The 19,281-nt window shown below is 56.3% G+C and overlaps 1 protein-coding gene across 1 annotated transcript in view; it reads left to right on the forward strand.

The window, feature by feature from the left end:
* The window catches only part of GAK (cyclin G associated kinase), a 1,786,158-nt gene that overhangs the window by 1,652,114 nt on the left and 114,763 nt on the right, over positions 1 to 19,281 (forward strand). The window lies entirely within an intron of this gene.

Raw genomic sequence — 19,281 nt, forward strand, 5'->3', positions numbered from 1 at the left:
ATAAAAGATGTACCACTCTAAACCCAGCCATGTTACTACCCCTTTCTTCTGAGAGTGAGGAAATTGACATACATGATTGTATCTTTCGGACTGAGGAAGAGACGAAAGCTCATGTAGACCTGACTGATGTTTGCTTATCTGACCCCCAAGGGGAACTATATGTCGATGGCTCTTGTTTTAAGTTACCAGATGGCACTACAACTGCTGCATAAGCAATCACAACACTGTACACGGTAGTTGAGACGTCACGAGTTCCCTATCAGTGGACCCAAGCTGCAGAGCTCATTGCCCTTATTCGAGCCTGTGAGTTAAGTGAGGGACTGGCTGTCGATATCTACACTGACAGTTAGTACGCCTTTGGAGTCGCCCATAATTTTGGGCAGCTCTGGGCAGAGAGGGGGTTTCTCACTTCCCATGGGATGAAAATCCAGAATGGCCCTCTTATACATAGGCTTTTGTCGGCTTTGGCACTCTCCAAGAAATTAGCGATAATAAAGTGCAGCGCCCACAAGACAATCACTGACAATGTGGGTAAGGGGAATGTCTTTGCAGACCAGACAGCTAAGGAGAGAGCCCGAACCAAGATGAAAAAGATATTTGTAGCAGGGCCCGCTAGGTGGGTGCCAGAGGTCACCTTGTTTGAGGATACACTGGAAAACGTCCGTGAGATACAGAGGGAGGCAACAATTGAGGAATTAGCAGTATGGCAGGAAAGTACAGCACGTTTGGATGAGGAGGCGTGTTGGATTGATATGGCAGGGAAGCAGAAATGGATGCTTGCAGATGCATATGTTCTTCCTGTATTTACCATGGCACATGGGCCAGCTCATATCAGTGCTAAATGTATTTATAAGTGGTTAGACCCTGAATGGAAAAATGATAACATTCCAAAGACTGACGCCCATTTGGTCAAGTATTGTATGGTGTGCATGGTGCACAATCCTGATAAAGGTACCCCTACGCCACCTGGTAACTTTGCACCTCACACTTTCCCTTTTGAGGTCCTTCATATAGACTATATAGAAATGGACCGAGTCAACAATTTGAAATATGTTTTATTGGTTCTTTGTGCATTCAGTAAATGGGTGGAGGCTTACCCCACCAAGGAAAATACAGCCATAGCGACTGTAAAAGTACTCCTGAAGGAGTTCTTTCCACGCTTCAGCTTGCTCCATTTGATTTGGAGTGATAACGGAAGTCACTTTAACGCCAAAGTCATTAAGTTTGTTTGTGAGGAACTGCATTTTCAGACAAAAATGTCATGCTGGGAATCATCCCCAGTCAGCAGGTTTGGTTGCAAAGTACAATGGTACTCTCAAACTGAAATTGGCAAAGATTCAGGAGAGCACAGGGTCGCAGTGGCCAAATGCTTTACCGTTAGCCCTTTTGTCCACAAGAACAGCAGCGCATAACTGAAAGAGACACGTTAGTGATAGATTCCTTACCTTAGAATATCCCCAGGCGTCAGACTGGATCTGGAAATTTTTGCGTAGCAGTACCCTTGCGCGTCGGTAGGCGTCGTCTGCAGGTCCGCGTCCGTCGTCGGCGCCGTGATGACGTCGTCGGAGTACTTAGACGCCGCCTCCGCGTGCTGACGTCCGTTCTTTTTTCCGCGCTAGCAGCGCAGATCCGGAAAAAGTGGTACCTTAGTCATTTTTTGAATAAAACTTTTTTGATCCTTTTTGGTCATTCTTTCGAGTCTTCTACGCCGAACGGTGCCGGTACGGATGCCAGGTTTTAAGCCTTGTGAGGATTGCGACCGACTGCTGTCGGTCACGGACCCTCACCGTCGGTGTCTCCACTGTCTCGTTGTCGATCATGACGACAAGACCTGCTCCGACTGCCGGGCCCTAATTTCGAAAGCTAGGCGGGAGCGGTCCCGCAAGCGACGCGAGCTCCGGCAGTCGGCCCCGCGCCGTGAAAGGTCCCGGTCCGGACGGAGGTCGAGGGACCGGTCGCGGGAGAGGAGCCACCATAGCTCCGGGAGTTGACATCACTCCTCGGGGTCGAAGTCGTTAGGTAAGCACAAGAAGTCGAAGAGACGTCATCGCTCTTCGGACTCCCCCCGAGGCTCGCGCGACGCGGCCGGGGGTTCGGTTGCACCGCCCATGCGGCTCCGTCGGAGTCGCAGGCGTCGCGTCCGGCCTCATACCCTCCGGTCCCTGGGCCACGCGCGACGCCGGAGGAGATCGAACGTTTCCTCATGGCCATGAGGTCTCTCACTCCTCCGACGGGCCCCGCGGCGCCTTCGAGCCCAGCGGACCCGTCTGGGGGCCCTAGCGGTCGGGGGCTTCGGCCCGACGCCGTCGGGTGCTTTGGCCCCGACGACGCCGGCGCCTTCGGGCTCGGCGCCGCTGGATCCGCTTCTGGATCCGGGTCGTCGCCGGTTGACCCAACGACCTCACCGGCGTCAGCCCCTCAGGTGTCACCTCCGGCGCCGTCTTCGGGCGGCGCCGTCCCCGATGCCTCCCTCGATCCGGTTCCGGAGCGGAGCCGCTCTCTACGCCGTTTGGAGAGTTCTACTTCAATGAACCCGCCCCATCATTTGACACCCCTGAGTACCAGGAGATGGGTGATGAGGAGTATTGGGAGGGGTCTGAGGACCCTCTGACACGGGAGTGTCAGTCCCAGGAGGACTGGACAGGTGGACTTGGGGATGCCAGTGGTCTGGACACCTCGCCAGACACTGGTTTTGTCTCACCTCCTACCGTGGCTACGGAGGAGGGGGCAACCTACAGTGTGGTGCTGACGCGGGCGACCAAGGCCTTGGGCCTTGAACTCCCCGTCGCGGCCGTGAGGACTAACCTCCTCACTGAGGTCCTTAAACCGCAGTCAAGCTCGGCTGAGCCTCTGCTGCCTTTTAATGAGGCCTTGACCGACGTTCTTTTGGGCACTTGGTCCAAGCCCGCTACAGGTTCGCCTGTAGATAGGAACGTGGCCAGACGCCACCGCCCGGCCCCGGGTGACCGTTGTTTCCTGTCCACCCACCCCACCCATGAGAGCCTGGTGATCCAGGCCTCCAATTCCCAATCCGCATTCCCGTCGGCTCCGCCTGACAGGGAATCCAAGAGGTATGAGCAATACGGCAAAAAGGTATTCTCATCCCTGAGTCTGGGACTGCGGTCTTCCAACACCGCATGCCTCTTGGGACCGCTACACCCGCTCTCTGTGGGATACGGTCGCGGACGTGCTGCCAGAAAGCCCGTTGGAGGTACGGGCTAAACTCGGCCAGGCCCTTGTGGAAGGCAGCAAACGGGTGCCTTTCGCTCCTTTCGTGGCCACGGAAGGGGCGCCCCCACACATGCTGCCAGCCACGCACCGCAGACTAACATCCAGCGCGGTGGCGGCCGTGGAAACCACCGTGGAGGCGATCTGAAAGAAACAGGTTAGTATTAGATTCCTTACCTTAGAATATCCCCAGGCGTCAGTCTGGATCCGGAAACTTTTGCGTAGCAGTACCCCTGCGCGTCGGTAGGCGTCGTCTGCAGGCGTCCCCTGCGGCTCCGCGTCCGTCGTCGGCGTCGTGCGCCGTGATGACGTCGCTGGAGTATATAGACGCCGCCTCCGCGCGCTGACGTCAGTTCTTCTTTTTTCCGCGCCAGTTAGCGCAGATCCGAAGAGCAGTACTCCGGTCTTTTGACCAAGTTTTTTGATAATTCTAAATCTTTCTATGGTGCCGGTAGGATGCCCGGTTTCAAGAGTTGCGACGGGTGCGACCGCCTTATGTCGGTCACCGACCACCATCGACTCTGCCTCCGGTGTCTGGGCGCGGACCACGACGTGGAGTCCTGCGTCGACTGCCGGGCCTTGACTAGTAAAGCTAGACGGGAGCGGTCCCGCAAGCTGCTCGAGCTCCGAGTGTCGGCCCCGCGTCGAGAGCGGTCCCGGTCCGGTCGGAGGTCGAGGGAGCGGTCGAGGGAGCGATCGCGGAGCCGCCATGAGCGCTCCGGGAGTCGCCGCCATTCCTCCGGTTCGTCAGGTAAGCGTCACAAGAAGTCGGGGCATCGTCATCGTACCCCCGACTCCCCCCGACGCCCGCGTGATGCGGCCGGGGGTTCGGGTGGCCCCACCCCCGCGGCCCCGCGTGGGTCGCCGACGCCGTCTGCCCCATACCCGTCGGTCCCTGGGGAAGGCGCGTCGCGCGAGGAGATTGAGGAGTTCCTCATGGCTATGAGGGCGATGTCTCCTCCGGCGGGGCCTACGGCGCCTGCGGGCCCGTCGGTCCCGTCTGGGGGCCCGAGCGGTTCGGGTGCTCCTGCCCCGACGCAGGGTCGTCGCCGGCTGGTCCACCTCTCCGGCGCCGATTCCATTGGGCCAACCCGTGGTGCCGCCTCCGCGCGACGCCGTGGCTCCGCCGTCGGTTCCGCCCGGCGTTGGGTCCCCGGCGCCGCGCGGCGCCACCCCCATTCCCTCTCTGACTCCTGACGCGGAGTCGGACCGGCATCGTCCGACGCCGAGTCCGGCGCCGTTGGGCCCCATTGGCTCCGAGGAGCCGGTCTATATCGTCGACCCGGACTACGGCGATGAGGACGAGTATGGAGAGGGTTGGGAGGGGTCTGAGGACCCTTTATCACGAGCCTGCCAGTATGACGTGGACTGGGTAGGTGACTTAGGTGATGCCAGTGGTCTGGACGAGTCGCCCAACCCTGGGTTTGTCTCGCCTTCCCCTGTGGCGTCGGAGGCGGGGGCTGCCTATTCGGTGGTCCTGATGAGGGCTGCCAAGGCCTTGCGCCTTGAGCTCCCCGTCGCTAAGGTCAAACCTAACATTCTCACCGAAGTGTTTAAACCGCAGTCATGCCCTCAGGAGCCTCTGCTGCCGTTTAATGAGGCCCTGACGGATGTCCTTTTGGGCACCTGGTCCAGGCCCGCTTCCGGTGCACCGGTTGACCGGAACGTTGCCAGGCGTCACCGTCCGTGTTCGGACGACCCTGCCTTCCTCTCCACCCATCCCTCCCCGGAGAGTCTGGTGATCCAGGCCTCCACTTCACAGTCCGCATTCCCGTCGGCCCCGCCCGATCGGGAATCGAAGCGATATGACCAATTTGGCAAAAAGGTATTTTCGTCTTTGAGCGCTGGACTGCGGTCTTGCAATACCGCGTGCCTCTTGGGCCGCTACACCCACTCCCTGTGGGATACGGTCGCGGAGTGTTTGCCGCAATGCCCGCAGGAGGTGCGGGACAAGCTCAACCAGGCCTTGGTTGAAGGCCGGGACGCGGCGAGGTATTCGATCAGGTGTGGTCTTGACACGACCGACTCGCTGGGACGGGCTATGTCCACGACGGTGACGATTCGTCGCCATGCTTGGCTGAGATCCGCCAACTTCTCGCCGGACGTCCAAACTGCCCTCATGGACATGCCATTTGATGACAGTCGCCTGTTCGGTGACAAGGCGGACAACGCGCTTGAGCGCTTCAAGGACTCCAGGGTCACGGCCAAGTCCTTGGGTCTTTCGACCCAGCGCCAGCAAACGGGTTCGTTTCGCCCCTTTCGTGGCCAAGGAAGGGGCGGTCCCACACGTGCTGCCAGCCACGCGCCGCAGAACGCTCCCCAGCGCGGTGGCGGCCGTGGATTCCGCCGTGGTGGCGGTAGAGGGCAGCGGCGAGGTCAGTCCACACCTCCCCCCGCAGCAGCCTCCAAATCTTCCTAGTCCGAGCTTTCGGGCTCACGTGACGCCAGTGGGTGGCAGGGTTCGCCATCACCACTCCCGCTGGCGCGCGATTACATCGGACAGGTGGGTGCTGCAGCTCGTCCGAAGGGGCTACTCCCTCCCCTTCGAGTCCACTCCTCCAGCCATGCCACCGCAGAACCACCGTGTGTCGGGGGACCACTTGACACTTCTGCAGGAGGAAGTTACGGCCCTCTTGGCCAAGGGGGCCATCGAGCGCGTTCCTGGGCCAGAAGTAGGGTGTGGTTGCTACTCCCACTACTTTCTGGTGCCCAAGAAGGACAAAGGAGGCCTCCGTCCTATCTTGGACCTAAGGAACGTCAACGGCTTCCTCCGGAAGGAGAAGTTCAAGATGTTGACTTTGGCTCAGGTCTTGGCTGCTCTAGACCCACAAGACTGGATGGTAGCGTTGGACTTGCAGGATGCGTATTTTCACATCCCCGTCCTGCCGGCCCACCGGCGTTACCTGCGGTTCACGGTAGGCCAGGAGCACTTTCAGTTTATCGTGCTCCCATTCGGCCTTACCAGCGCCCCACGGGTGTTCACGAAAGTGATGGCGGTGGTCGCAGCTCATCTGCGCCGGTTAGGGGTTTCAGTCTTCCCCTACCTCGACGACTGGTTGTTGAAGGTGGGCTCGCCCCAATCAGTCGTCCACCACCTTCAGATGACGGCAGACCTCCTGCACGAGCTGGGGTTTTCCATCAATGTGCCGAAATCACACCTGTGTCCCTCTCAAAAGCTCCTTTTCATCGGAGCGGTTCTCGACTCGGCGCAGTTTCGGGTTTATCCTCCGGAACTGCGGATCCGGGATATTCAGGCTCTGATTCCCATCTTTCAGCCGTTATCCCGGGTTTCGGTCAGGTTGACGCTACGGCTTCTGGGGCTGATGGCCTCCTGCATCCTACTGGTGCATCACGCCAGGTGGCGGATGCGGGCTCTGCAGTGGGACCTGAAGTTTCAGTGGGCCCAGCATCAGGGCAACCTATCCGACCATGTCCTGATCTCGGAGGGCACTGCGAGACAGTTGCAGTGGTGGCTTACGGACCGCGATTGGGTCAGAGGCAGATCCCTCTCCCTTCCCCAACCGGAGCACGTAGTTGTGACGGACGCGTCCCTCCAGGGCTGGGGTGGCCACTTGGGAGAGGCGGAGATCAGAGGCATCTGGTCTCCGGCGGAGTCCCGGCTCCATATCAACCTGTTGGAGCTGCGGGCGATTCGCCTAGCACTGAAGGCATTCCTCCCCTTTGTCAACGGGAGTGTAGTGCAGGTGTTCACGGACAACACCACCGCCATGTGGTACTGCAACAAACAGGGCGGGGTGGGGTCGTGGACCCTTTGCAAGGAGGCTCTGCGCCTCTGGCAGTGGCTGGAACATCAGGGCGTGACCCTGGTGGTTCAACACCTGGCAGGTTCTCTGAACGCCAGGGCGGACAAACTCAGCCGTCGGTGCATGATGGATCACGAATGGCGTCTGAACTTGGACGTGGCGCAAGGCCTCTTTCAGCAGTGGGGAGAGCCTTGGTTAGATCTATTTGCCACAGAAGAGAACGCGCCATGTCATCAGTTCTGCGCGTTGGAATTTCCAAGGCAGCACTCGCTCGGAGACTCTTTTTGTCGCGAGTGGAGTTGCGGTCTATTGTACGCCTTTCCGCCTCTACCACTTCTGCCCAGAGTGCTGAAGAAGATCAAGCGCGACCGGGCCCAAGTCATCCTTGTGGCTCCGGACTGGGCACGAAGGTACTTGTATCCAGAGCTACTCAGTATGTCAGTCGATCCCCCGGTTCGTCTGCCTCTTCAGGAGGACCTTCTGTCGCAGCAGCAGGGGACGGTCCTCCACCCGAACCTGCCCAGTCTCCACCTCCATGCTGGGAGATTGAGCGGCGACAGTTGAGGCCATTTGACTTGCCGCCTGAAGTCTGTAATGTCATTCTGGCAGCCAGACGTCCCTCCACAAAGTCGGTATACACCTGCAGGTGGAACAGATTTGTGGCATGGTGCACAGCAAAGGCTGTGGATCCACTTTCTGCCCCCCTTTCAGAGGTTCTCCTCTTCCTTCTTTCTCTTGCCCAGCAGGGCTCTGCCCTGGACACTATCAAAGGCTACCTCTCTGCCATTTCAGCCTTTGTGAGGCTTCCTGATCAGCCTTCTCTTTTCAAGTCCCCTGTTTTAAATAGGTTCTTGAAAGGCATCACACACATGTTCCCTCCTGTTCCTTTCGTGATGCCTCAGTGGGACTTGAAACTTGTTGTAACCTTTTTGATGTGCGCTCCTTTCGAGCCACTTCACAATTGCCCTCTTCGTCTTCTGACTCTTAAGACTGCATTCCTGGTTGCCATCACCTCTGCCAGGAGAGTGAGTGAGCTCTAGGCTCTATCTTCTAAGCCTCCTTTCCTCTCTGTCCATCCGGACAAAGTAGTCTTGAGAACTCGTCCTTCTTTCCTGCCGAAGGTGGTTACAGCCTTTCATATCGGGCAGTTCATCACTTTGCCCACCTTCTTTCCGCCTCCGCATCCCTCGAAAGAGGAAAAGAGGCTCCACCGTCTGGACCCAAAACGTGCGCTCTCCTTCTATGTAGATCGCACATGCCAGTTCCGGGTGGAGGACCAGCTCTTTGTTGGTTATGTGGGCGCTAAGAAGGGATGGGCGGTGCACAAATCGGACCATCTCTCGGTGGGTCGTTTTGTGCATCAAGGTTTGCTACTCCTTGGCAAAAAAGGAGCCTCCTGTTGGGCAGAAGGCCCATGCCACCCGGGCCACGGCGGCTACTACTGCCCTGGGTCGGGCATTCCCCTTGCAGGACATCTGTCTGGCGGCTACGTAGGCCTCGCTGCACACGTTTGTTAAGCACTACTGCCTGGACAGCCAAGTCCGGAGAGATGGCTTTTTCTGCCGTTCCGTTCTCCAGGACTTTCTGGTGTTATCTTGGTTCGCAGACCCACCACTGGGGTTGGTATTGCTGGGGTATTTATTCTAAGGTAAGGAATCTAACACTGACCTGTTTCATTCAGATGCACAAGTTACTTACCTTCGGTAACGATATATCTGTAAGAAACAGTAGTTAATGTTAGATTCCTTACCGCACCACCCATACTCCCCATTCTGCGAACCGATATCTAGGGTCAAGGTATCTCCCTTTGAGGGCCCTAGTTTTTTGTATGGCACCATCGTCGGTCTCTGGCATGGCTCTGCGTTCCTGGTGCGGAAAGCTATGTACAAGAACTGACGTCAGTGCACGAGGGTGGCGTCTAAGTACCCCGACGACGTCATCTCGGCGATCACGACTCCGAAGACGGACGTGGAGCCGTACACGACGCCTGCCGATGCGCAGGGGTACTGATACGGAAAACTTTCCGAATCCAGTCTGACACCTGGGGATATTGTAAGGTAAGGAATCTAACACTAACTACTGATTCTTACAGATATATCGTTACCGAAGGTAAGTAACTTGTGCGACAGCATTGTTGCTCCTCCTCATCCCTCACAGGTAGAGCAGACCCCATCGTCTTGACCCTAAAGGGCTCAGCTTTTCAATCAGCAGTTTGTGGCGGGTCAGCTCTTTGTTGGTTTCTGGGCAAAGAAAGGGAAGGGTGTGCAAAAGAGGACTCTGTTGAGATTGAGATTGCTGCTGTTTGAGATTGTCTAGCACTGCTCAGAAGTAATCCTGTGGGGGGGGGGGCGGCCTTGGATATCTCCTGGCTGCAACATATTTATATGTGCATATGTTCACAAAGTACTATTTCTGTGATAGTCTGGTCCAGTGAAAGGGTAACTGCCCGCTCAGCTCTGCAGGATATTTCGGTCTGAGCCCTCTCCTCAGACCCTGCACCTTGATTCCTCACTGCCCTCCTACCTCCTGGTTCTGTTGGTGAATTCATTGTGATGTAGTGTTTTTTAAAGAGGTAAATTGGAGCACAGCATGGGCAGTCCTGGTGGAAATGGGGATGTTCTAGATCCTGGGGGGCATTGTAGATACTGCTGTGTTTTAAGATAAGAGGTGAGGGGCATATGTAAAGGTCCAAAGATAAAAATCAAGGTATCATCCCAAACATTTATCGCTCCAAGTCTGAGGGCTCCAAAGAGAAAATCTTATGAAACGGATATCAGAGTGCAGGGGTGGTGCTTATATGCAGCTCTAGTCTGTCTCTCCCGGAGTCACTGCAGCGCTGCTCAGCGATATCTATGTCCTGGGGCACAGGAGCACTGTCTGGTGGCTGGGGATAATGTGAAGGTGAGGAAACTGTAATTAGTGTCCACCATAAAGTGTGTTACTGAAGGTAAAGTAACTTGTTCTGTTTGTTCAGAGAATTATTTCCCCCATTTGTGTTATGACCAAGTCAATTTCCCTCTTGTATTTCAGCTTCCCTTGCTACCTTCTCAAACCCCGGTAACGGTTCGGAGGAGCTTTAGTGGGAGTAGTGTAAATAACTATTGGCTCCAACAATATTCATTAGGCCATCGCAGCACGCTAAGCCAGATTTTGCTGGCCCATTTATTTTTGCTTTAATCCATATTATTGTATTTCTGTAAATTGTCCACATCTCATTTCAAAGATCACAACCTATCCTTTAAAAAACCCATACCCCAGCAACCTAACAGTAACTAATCCTTTGTTGCTCATCTATTAATACCATCAACAATGTGCATGAATTGACATACCCCCCTCACCCACTAAAGATCACAACAAACTCATGTTCATTTACAGTATAGAAACTGGAATACATTCATAGAATGGTTTCTTTAAGAACACAATACTAATCAAAATAAATAACAATAAGCATTGGAGAAAAAAGCTAACCTTGGGACCAGGAGCAATGTGCTGCCTCATTAAGGGCAATAAGAGCTATATAATGCTACTATACAATACACTATGCAACCCTCTGGGCCCACCCTAAAGCTAATAGTGGTCGACTGTACTCCTTGCAGACTGGATAGTAATTTTTTATACTGCATGAGTCTTCTGCATTAGACAAATTTGCTATGTGTCCCATCCACAGCCCAGTTCATAGCATTAAACTAAGCGTTATCATCTGAAGAGGCATGGAATAACTGTAGAGGTCTGCCACTTGTCACTAGCCAACGGAGGACTTTAATTTGGTCCACCACTGCAGGTCCCTGTAGGAGAGTGGGGTCTGCAATCCTATGGTCACCCCACATTTTTGCTTTTTGCTTCACTGGTTTACGACTTTCCCTGGCTGTGGGCCTGCTAATCAGACCCACAGCCTAGCTGTTCTCTCTCTAAATTTACAACCATGTACCCTAGGTGCATTTACCAATTGGTACTGGGCCTCCTTATCAGTCCCTGTACAGTATACCTTAGGCATCCAGGGCATAGGTGTACCCAGGGCCTACCAGGGGCTGAAGCATGTATTATGCCACCCCTGGCTGGCCATCTGAACAGACACAACTGGCTGCACAACAGCTGGGGCAAGGTGGTGTAATCACCCTTTGCTTTAGATATAGTTCCCTATATCTAAACCTAAAATGGACACATATATTCCTATCAGTCACTCCTATGGAAGGCCTTATCAATCCAGAAGGCAGAGTGCTTGGAATTATGTGAGATGGTGCTCTGGCATGAGCTGAGCCCGTTTGCAGCTTGCGGAACCAAGTCCTAATAGCTGTTCCATGATAACGCTATACCATATACTCTTAAGTGCATTATAATCCTCGCGGTTAAATGCTAACTCTGGTATAACATTATCTGAAAGAAACAGGTTAGTATTAGATTCCTTACCTTAGAATATCCCCAGGCGTCAGTCTGGATCCGGAAACTTTTGAGTAGCAGTACCCCTGCGCGTCGGTAGGCGTCGTCTGCAGGCGTCCCCTGCGGCTCCGCGTCCGTCGTCGGCGTCGTGCGCCGTGATGACGTCGATGGAGTATATAGACGCCGCCTCCGCGCGCTGACGTCAGTTCTTCTTTTTTCCGCGCCAGTTAGCGCAGATCCGAAGAGCAGTACTCCGGTCTTTTGACCAAAGTTTTTTGTTAACTCTAACTCTTTCAGGTGCCGGTAGGATGCCCGGTTTTAAAAGTTGTGACGGGTGCGACCGCCTGATGTCGGTCACCGACCACCATCGACTCTGCCTCCGGTGCCTGGGCGCCGACCACGACGTGGAGTCCTGCGTCGACTGCCGGGCCTTGACGGGTAAGGCTAGATGGGAGCGGTCCCGCAAGCTGCTCGAGCTCCGGCTGTCGGCCCCGCGTCGGGAGCGGTCCCGGTCTGGCCGGAGGTCAAGGGAGCGGTCGAGAGAACGATCGCGGAGCCGCCACGAGCGCTCCGGGAGTCATCACTATTCCTCCGGTTCCTCAGGTAAGCGACACAAGAAGTCGGGGCGTCGTCATCGTACCCCCGACTCCCCCCGACGCTCGCGCGATCCGGCCGGGGGTTCGGGTGGCCCCACCCCCGCGTGGGTCGCCGACGCCGCCTGCTCCATACCCGTCGGTCCCTGGGCAAGGCGCGTCGCGCGAGGAGATAGAAGAGTTCCTCGTGGCCATGAGGGCGCTGTCTCCTCCGGCGGGGCCTACGGCGCCTGCGGGCCCGTTGGTCCCGTCTGGGGGCCCGAGCGGTTCGGGTGCTCCTGCCCCGACGCCGCTGGGCCCTTCAGGGTCGTCGCCGGCTGGTCAACCGGCCTCTCCGGCACCGATTCCATCGGGGCAACCCGTGGTGCCGCCTCCGCGCGGAGCCGTGACTCCGACGCCGGTTCCGGCCGGCGTCGGGGCTCCGGCACCGGGCGGCGTCACCCCCATTCCCTCTCCTATTCCGGACGCGGAGTCGGACCGGCGTCGTCCGACGCCGAGTCCGGCGCCGATGGGGCCCATTGGCCCCGAGGAGCCGGTCTACATCGTTGAATCAGTCTATGGTGATGATGAAGATTATGGAGAGGGTTGGGAGGGGTCTGAGGACCCTCTGTCACGCGAGTGTCAGTACGATGTGGACTGGACAGGTGACTTGGGTGATGCCAGTGGTCTGGACGAATCTCCTAACCCTGGTTTTGTCTCGCCTCCCACTGTGGCGTCGGAGGCTGGGGCTGCTTATTCTGTGGTGCTGATGAGGGCTGCCAAGGCCTTGAGCCTTGAGCTCCCCGTCGCTAAAGTGAAGCCTAACATCCTCACGAGGTCTTCAAACCGCAGTCATGCCCACAGGAGCCTCTGCTGCCGTTCAATGAAGCCTTGACGGACGTTCTTTTGGGCACGTGGTCCAGGCCCGCTTCAGGTTCGCCTGTTGACAGGAACGTCGCCAGGCGCCACCGTCCGTGTTCGGACGACCCTAAGTTTCTGTCCACCCATCCCACCCCTGAGAGTCTGGTGATCCAGGCCTCCACTTCCCAATCCGCGTTCCCGTCGGCCCCGCCCGACCGGGAATCTAAGAGGTACGACCAGTATGGCAAAAAGGTCTTCTCGTCCCTGAGTCTGGGACTGCGGTCTTGCAACACCGCATGCCTCTTGGGCCGCTACACCCACTCTCTGTGGGATACGGTCGCGGAGTGTCTGCCGCAATGCCCGCAGGAGGTACGGGACAAGCTCGGCCAGGCTCTGGTTGAAGGCCGAGACGCGGCGAGGTATTCCATCAGGTGTGGTCTTGATACGACCGACTCGCTGGGCAGAGCGATGTCCACGACGGTGGCGATTCGTCGCCACGCCTGGCTGAGATCCGCCAATTTTTCGGCTGATGTCCAGAATGCCTTGATGGACATGCCGTTCGATGGCAGTCGCCTGTTTGGCGACAAAGCGGACAACGCGCTTGAGCGCTTCAAGGACTCCAGGGTCACGGCCAAGTCCTTGGGTCTCTCAACCCAGCGCCAGCAAACGGGTTCGTTTCGCTCCTTTCGTGGCCAAGGAAGGGGCGGTCCCACACGTGCTGCCAGCCACGCACCGCAGAACACTTCTCAACGCGGTGGCGGCCGTGGATTCCGCCGTGGAGGCGGTCGGGGACAGCGGCGAGGTCAGACCACACCTCCCCCCGCAGCAGCCTCCAAATCCTCCTAGTCCGAGCTTTCAGGCCCATGTGACGCCAGTGGGGGGCAGGGTTCGCCATCACCACTCCCGCTGGCGCACTATCACATCGGACAGGTGGGTGCTGCAGCTCGTCCGAAGGGGCTACTCCCTCCCCTTCGAGACCACTCCTCCAGCCATGCCACCGCAGAACCACCGTGTGTCGGGGGACCACTTGACACTTCTGCAGGAGGAAGTTACGGCCCTCTTGGCCAAGGGGGCCATCGAGCGCGTTCCTGGGCCAGAAGTAGGGTGTGGTTGTTACTCCCACTACTTTCTGGTACCCAAGAAGGACAAGGGGGGCCTGCGTCCTATCTTGGATCTACGGAACGTCAACGGCTTCCTCCGGAAGGAGAAGTTCAAGATGTTGACTTTGGCTCAGGTCTTGGCTGCTCTAGACCCGCAAGACTGGATGGTAGCGTTGGACTTGCAGGATGCGTATTTTCACATCCCCGTCCTGCCGGCCCACCGGCGTTACCTGCGGTTCACGGTAGGCCACGCGCACTTTCAGTTTATCGTGCTCCCATTCGGCCTTACCAGCGCCCCACGGGTGTTCACGAAAGTGATGGCGGTGGTCGCAGCTCATCTGCGCCGGTTAGGGGTTGCAGTCTTCCCCTACCTCGACGACTGGTTGTTGAAGGCGGGCTCGCCCCAGACAGTCGTCCACCACCTTCAGATGACGGCAGACCTCCTGCACGAGCTGGGGTTTTCCATCAATGTGCCGAAATCACACCTGTGTCCCTCTCAAAAGCTCCTTTTCATCGGAGCGGTTCTCGACTCGGCGCAGTTTCGGGTTTATCCTCCGGAACGGCGGGTCCGGGTATTCAGGCCTTGATTCCCATCTTTCAGCCGTTATCCCGGGTCTCGGTCAGGTTGACGCTGCGGCTTCTGGGGCTGATGGCCTCCTGCATCCTTCTGGTGCATCACGCCAGGTGGCGGATGCGGGCCCTGCAGTGGGACCTGAAGTTTCAGTGGGCCCAGCATCAGGGCAACCTATCCGACCATGTCCTGATCTCGGAGGGCACTGCGAGACAGTTGCAGTGGTGGCTCCAGGACCGCGATTGGGTCAGAGGCAGATCCCTCTCCCTTCCCCAACCGGAGCCCTCCAGGGCTGGGGTGGCCACTTGGGAGAGGCGGAGATCAGAGGCATCTGGTCTCCGGCGGAGTCCCGGCTCCATATCAACATGTTGGAGCTGCGGGCGATTCGCCTAGCACTGAAGGCATTCCTCCCCTTTGTCAACGGGAGTGTAGTGCAGGTGTTCACGGACAACACCACCGCCATGTGGTACTGCAACAAACAGGGCGGTGTGGGGTCGTGGACCCTTTGCCAGGAGGCTCTGCGCCTCTGGCAATGGCTGGAACGTCAGGGCGTGACTCTGATGGTTCAACACCTGGCAGGTTCTCTGAACGCCAGGGCGGACGAACTCAGCCTTCGGTGCTCGGTGGATCACGAATGGCGTCTGAACTCGAACGTGGCGAAAGGCCTCTTTCTGCAATGGGGAGAGCCTTAGTTAGATCTATTCGCCACAGAAGAGAACGCGCAATGTCATCAGTTCTGCGCGTTGGAGTTTCCAAGACGGCACTCGCTCGGCGACGCCTTTCGGCGCGAGTGGAGTTACGGTCTGTTGTACGCCTTTCCGCCTATACCACTTCTGCCCAGAGTGCTGAAGAAGATCAGGCGCGACCGGGCCCAAGTTATCCTTGTGGCTCCGGACTGGGCTCGAAGGTACTGGTATCCCGAGCTACTCAGCATGTCAGTCGGTCCCCCGATCCGCCTGCCCCTTCAGGAGGACCTTCTGTCGCAGCAGCAGGGGACGGTCCTCCACCTGAACCTGTCCAGCCTCCACCTCCATGCGTGGAGATTGAGCGGCGACAGTTGAGGCCATTTGACTTGCCTCCTGAAGTCTGTGATGTGATTCTGGCAGCCAGGCGTCCCTCCACTAAGTCGGTATATGCCTGCCGGTGGAACAGGTTTGTGGCATGGTGCACAGCAAAGGCTGTGGATCCTCTCTCTGCCCCCCTTTCTGAGGTTCTCCTCTTCCTTCTTTCTCTTGCCCAGCAGGGCTCTGCTCTGGGCACTATCAAGGGCTACCTTTCTGCCCTTTCTGCCTTCTTAAGGCTACCTGATCAGCCATCTTTGTTCAAGTCCCCTATTGTACTGAGATTCTTGAAGGGCATCAAGCACATGTATCCACCTGTTCCGTTCGTGATGCCTCAGTGGGACTTGAACCTGGTTCTGACTTCGAGTTCTGACTTTGAGCCGCTTCATTCCTGTCCTCTCCGTCTTCTCACTTTAAAGACGGCCTTCCTGGTTGCCATCACCTCTGCCAGGAGAGTGAGTGAGCTCCAGGCTCTTTCTGTGAAACCTCCTTTCTTGTCCATTCATCCTGACAAGGTGGTTCTTAGAACTAGACCTTCTTTCCTGCCCAAAGTAGTTTCTGCTTTTCACATCGGGCAGTCCATCACCTTACCCTCCTTCTTCCCGCCTCCGCATCCTTCAAAAGATGAAGAGCGGCTCCATCGTCTGGACCCAAAACGTGCACTTTCATTTTATATGGATCGCACACGCCAGTTCCGGGTGGATGACCAACTGTTTGTTGGCTACGTGGGTGAGAAGAAGGGAAGGGCGGTACAGAAACGAACCATCTCTCGGTGGGTCGTCCTGTGCATCAAAGCATGCTACTCTTTGGCTCGGAAGGAGCCTCCTGTTGGGCTGAGGGCCCATTCCACTCGGGCCACGGCGGCTACTACTGCCCTGGGACGGGGTGTCCCCTTGCAGGACATTTGCCAGGCGGCTACGTGGGCCTCGCTGCACACCTTTGCGAGGCATTACTGCCTGGACAGTCAAGTCCGGAGGGACGGCTTCTTTGGCCGTTCGGTCCTCCAGGATTTTCTGGTGTAGGATTGTATTGGTTCGCAGACCCACCACCGGGGTTGGTATTGCTGGGGTATCTATTCTAAGGTAAGGAATCTAATACTAACCTGTTTCTTTCAGATGAACAAGTTACTTACCGTCGGTAACGATATATCTGTAAGAAACAGTAGTTAGTATTAGATTCCTTACCGCCCCACCCATCCTCCCCGTTCTGCGAACTGATACCTAGGGTTAAGGACATCCCTTTCAGGGCCCTAGTTTCATTTGGCACCAGTGTTGGTTCTCACATGGCTCTGCGTGTTCTGGCGCGGAAAAGCTGTGTGCAAAGAACTGACGTCAGCGCGCGGAGGCGGCGTCTATATACTCCAGCGACGTCATCACGGCGCACGACGCCGACGACGGACGCGGAGCCACAGGGGACGCCTGCAGACGACGCCTACCGACGCGCAGGGGTACTGCTACGCAAAAGTTTCCGGATCCAGACTGACGCCTGGGGATATTCTAAGGTAAGGAATCTAATACTAACTACTGTTTCTTACAGATATATCGTTACCGAAGGTAAGTAACTTGTTCATCAAAACATGTCAAGTAAGGTGTCATACGAATTGGAATACTACCCCCTCGCCAATTCTGGCGACGGGGGTAGCATTCCACCCTTCTAGAGGGACACGACATGTATGTAACTGTGAACCCCGGTTAAAGTTAACTCGAGCCTCAGCATCACAAAATGGATGCTGCCACCACAGACACAAGTCTGACCTCCTGCTGCTGGGAGTCCTTCCAGCGAGGGAGGCTCAGACAATCCTGCCTTGGGAGGTGCTAGCACCACCCCAGACAGGATTTTGTGTGTTGGGTAGAGTAGGCTTGAAAGGAATGAGACATGCCTGGGGCACACAAGGTGCCCTGTGCATACACCGGTTCCAACCAGTTGCTGGGTCACTCCAGCCCCAGCTCTGGCGGGAAACCGGACAAAGGATAGGGGGTGTAACCACCCCCCTTCCTGGTCCCACCCAGGGGAGGGACCTAGTCGTAGTGCAGCCCCCTTTAGCTGAATAAAGGTAGGAGCTGGTCCCATTCCCAGTTAGATTAATCGTGACAACTTCCACGAAGAAACTCTTGACCATCGACCTCCTGAACATCAGAAGACTGAAGAATCTCCCCTATGGTCAGGGAGTGACCATCCTGCTTCGCAGGCACCATCAAGCTCCTGTGCGGTTTGCTGCAAGTCCTTCCTTCCTGGAACCCGACGACCCAGCTCAACGAAATCCGGACCTCCAGACCCCTCTGACCTCTACCCACATCCACAGCACAGCTGGGACCCGTGGGTGCGACGAGCAACGTGGAGACGGCCATCTTGAAGAAACCTGCACAGCGCTTCCAGCACGACCACCGAGGGATCCTCGAGTGAGTGCACCGGGGTCTGAGAAGCCCCACACCGACACAGCTCCTGCATCAAAGATCAGCCCCCCAGCCTCCACGAGATCTGCGTGGGGCCCTTTTGCCTGGTTGCTGCTTTTCCTGTTGTCTGGTCACTTGCCGGCTGGCTCGTGACCTCTGAGACGACGACCCGAAGATTTCAACACTGCTGGTCTGGTCCCCCAGACTGGCCCTTGCTTCCTTGTGAAAGAGAAGCACCCCGGACCCTCCTGGTCCGCACCAGACGCCATCTTTGTTCCACCGCGTGGCTTGCACTTGCCAAGGCCTGTTGACCAGATCGACGATCCAACACCGCCATCAGCAGCAGACTACGTGGGACAGCTCGTGCCTCTAGCCTGGTCGTGAAGAACAGCTCCTGGTCCGCGCAGCTACAGAGAGAAGCGACCTTTCCTCCACCTGAACGCGGCGACAGCATCTGGTTCCCTCCTGATTCCAGCACCGTCACTGGCTAGTGACCGAGACTCTGTCCCTTCCCTTTCAGGACTTCTCCTTCCTAGTTCCATCCTTGGAACCACGGACTCCTCCATCTGGCTGCCTGCCAGCAACTCCTTGTTTCAGGCATCACCGGAATCAACGCAGCAAACCCGACACCACTTCAGCCCTATGCACCCGCAGCCTGTGGGTTAGGTAACTAAAGCTTCTAGGTGCTGAAGTCCGTGTTCACTATCCTAGTGTCCAGGTCCACTGTTGTTTTCCCTCCATCCAGCCGGGTTCGTCCGGAATCCGTAACTTTGTGAACTGTAGTATCCATAGACGTTGGTACGCATCCCGCGTGAGAGTTTCCACTCTGCACGTGAGGCCCGTGGGCCTCCTGCTCCTCACTTACCTAGTTCGTAGCGTAGTCCCAGCGATCCTCCAGCCTCTGGATCTCCTTACAGTACTTTCTTTCTTTGCATTCCATTGCTTCTAGTATATGGTTTGTCGTGCCCCTAAGGCACACGTGTAAATATTGTGCTAACTCGTATTTCCTTCTTAGTATTGTCATGTGCTTAGCCCTCTGATCTCATAAAGAGTTCAGAGGTGTTGTTATTAATAAATATATTGTTTATTTTCATAACAACCTGTGTGGTGTCCTTTCATCTGGTATTCAAGGGGTTATATTGTGGTAAAACAGCTGGCTTCACATGCCAAAAGAGTTTAGCCTAAGACTGCTTTGTCCATGCTACCATTAGGATAGCTGGTCTATAAGGTTGACTTACAACCAATCACCATAAGGGTTGTTTGGACTGATACAAGGTGATCACTAGAACTAGTGAGCATCATATATCAGGCCAACTTCTCACATTGGTGTGCAGCGGTTGGGATTTGAGCTTGC

The sequence above is a fragment of the Lissotriton helveticus genome, chromosome 2_1, assembly GCF_964261635.1.
Source record: "Lissotriton helveticus chromosome 2_1, aLisHel1.1, whole genome shotgun sequence".
Classification (NCBI taxonomy): domain Eukaryota; kingdom Metazoa; phylum Chordata; class Amphibia; order Caudata; family Salamandridae; genus Lissotriton; species Lissotriton helveticus.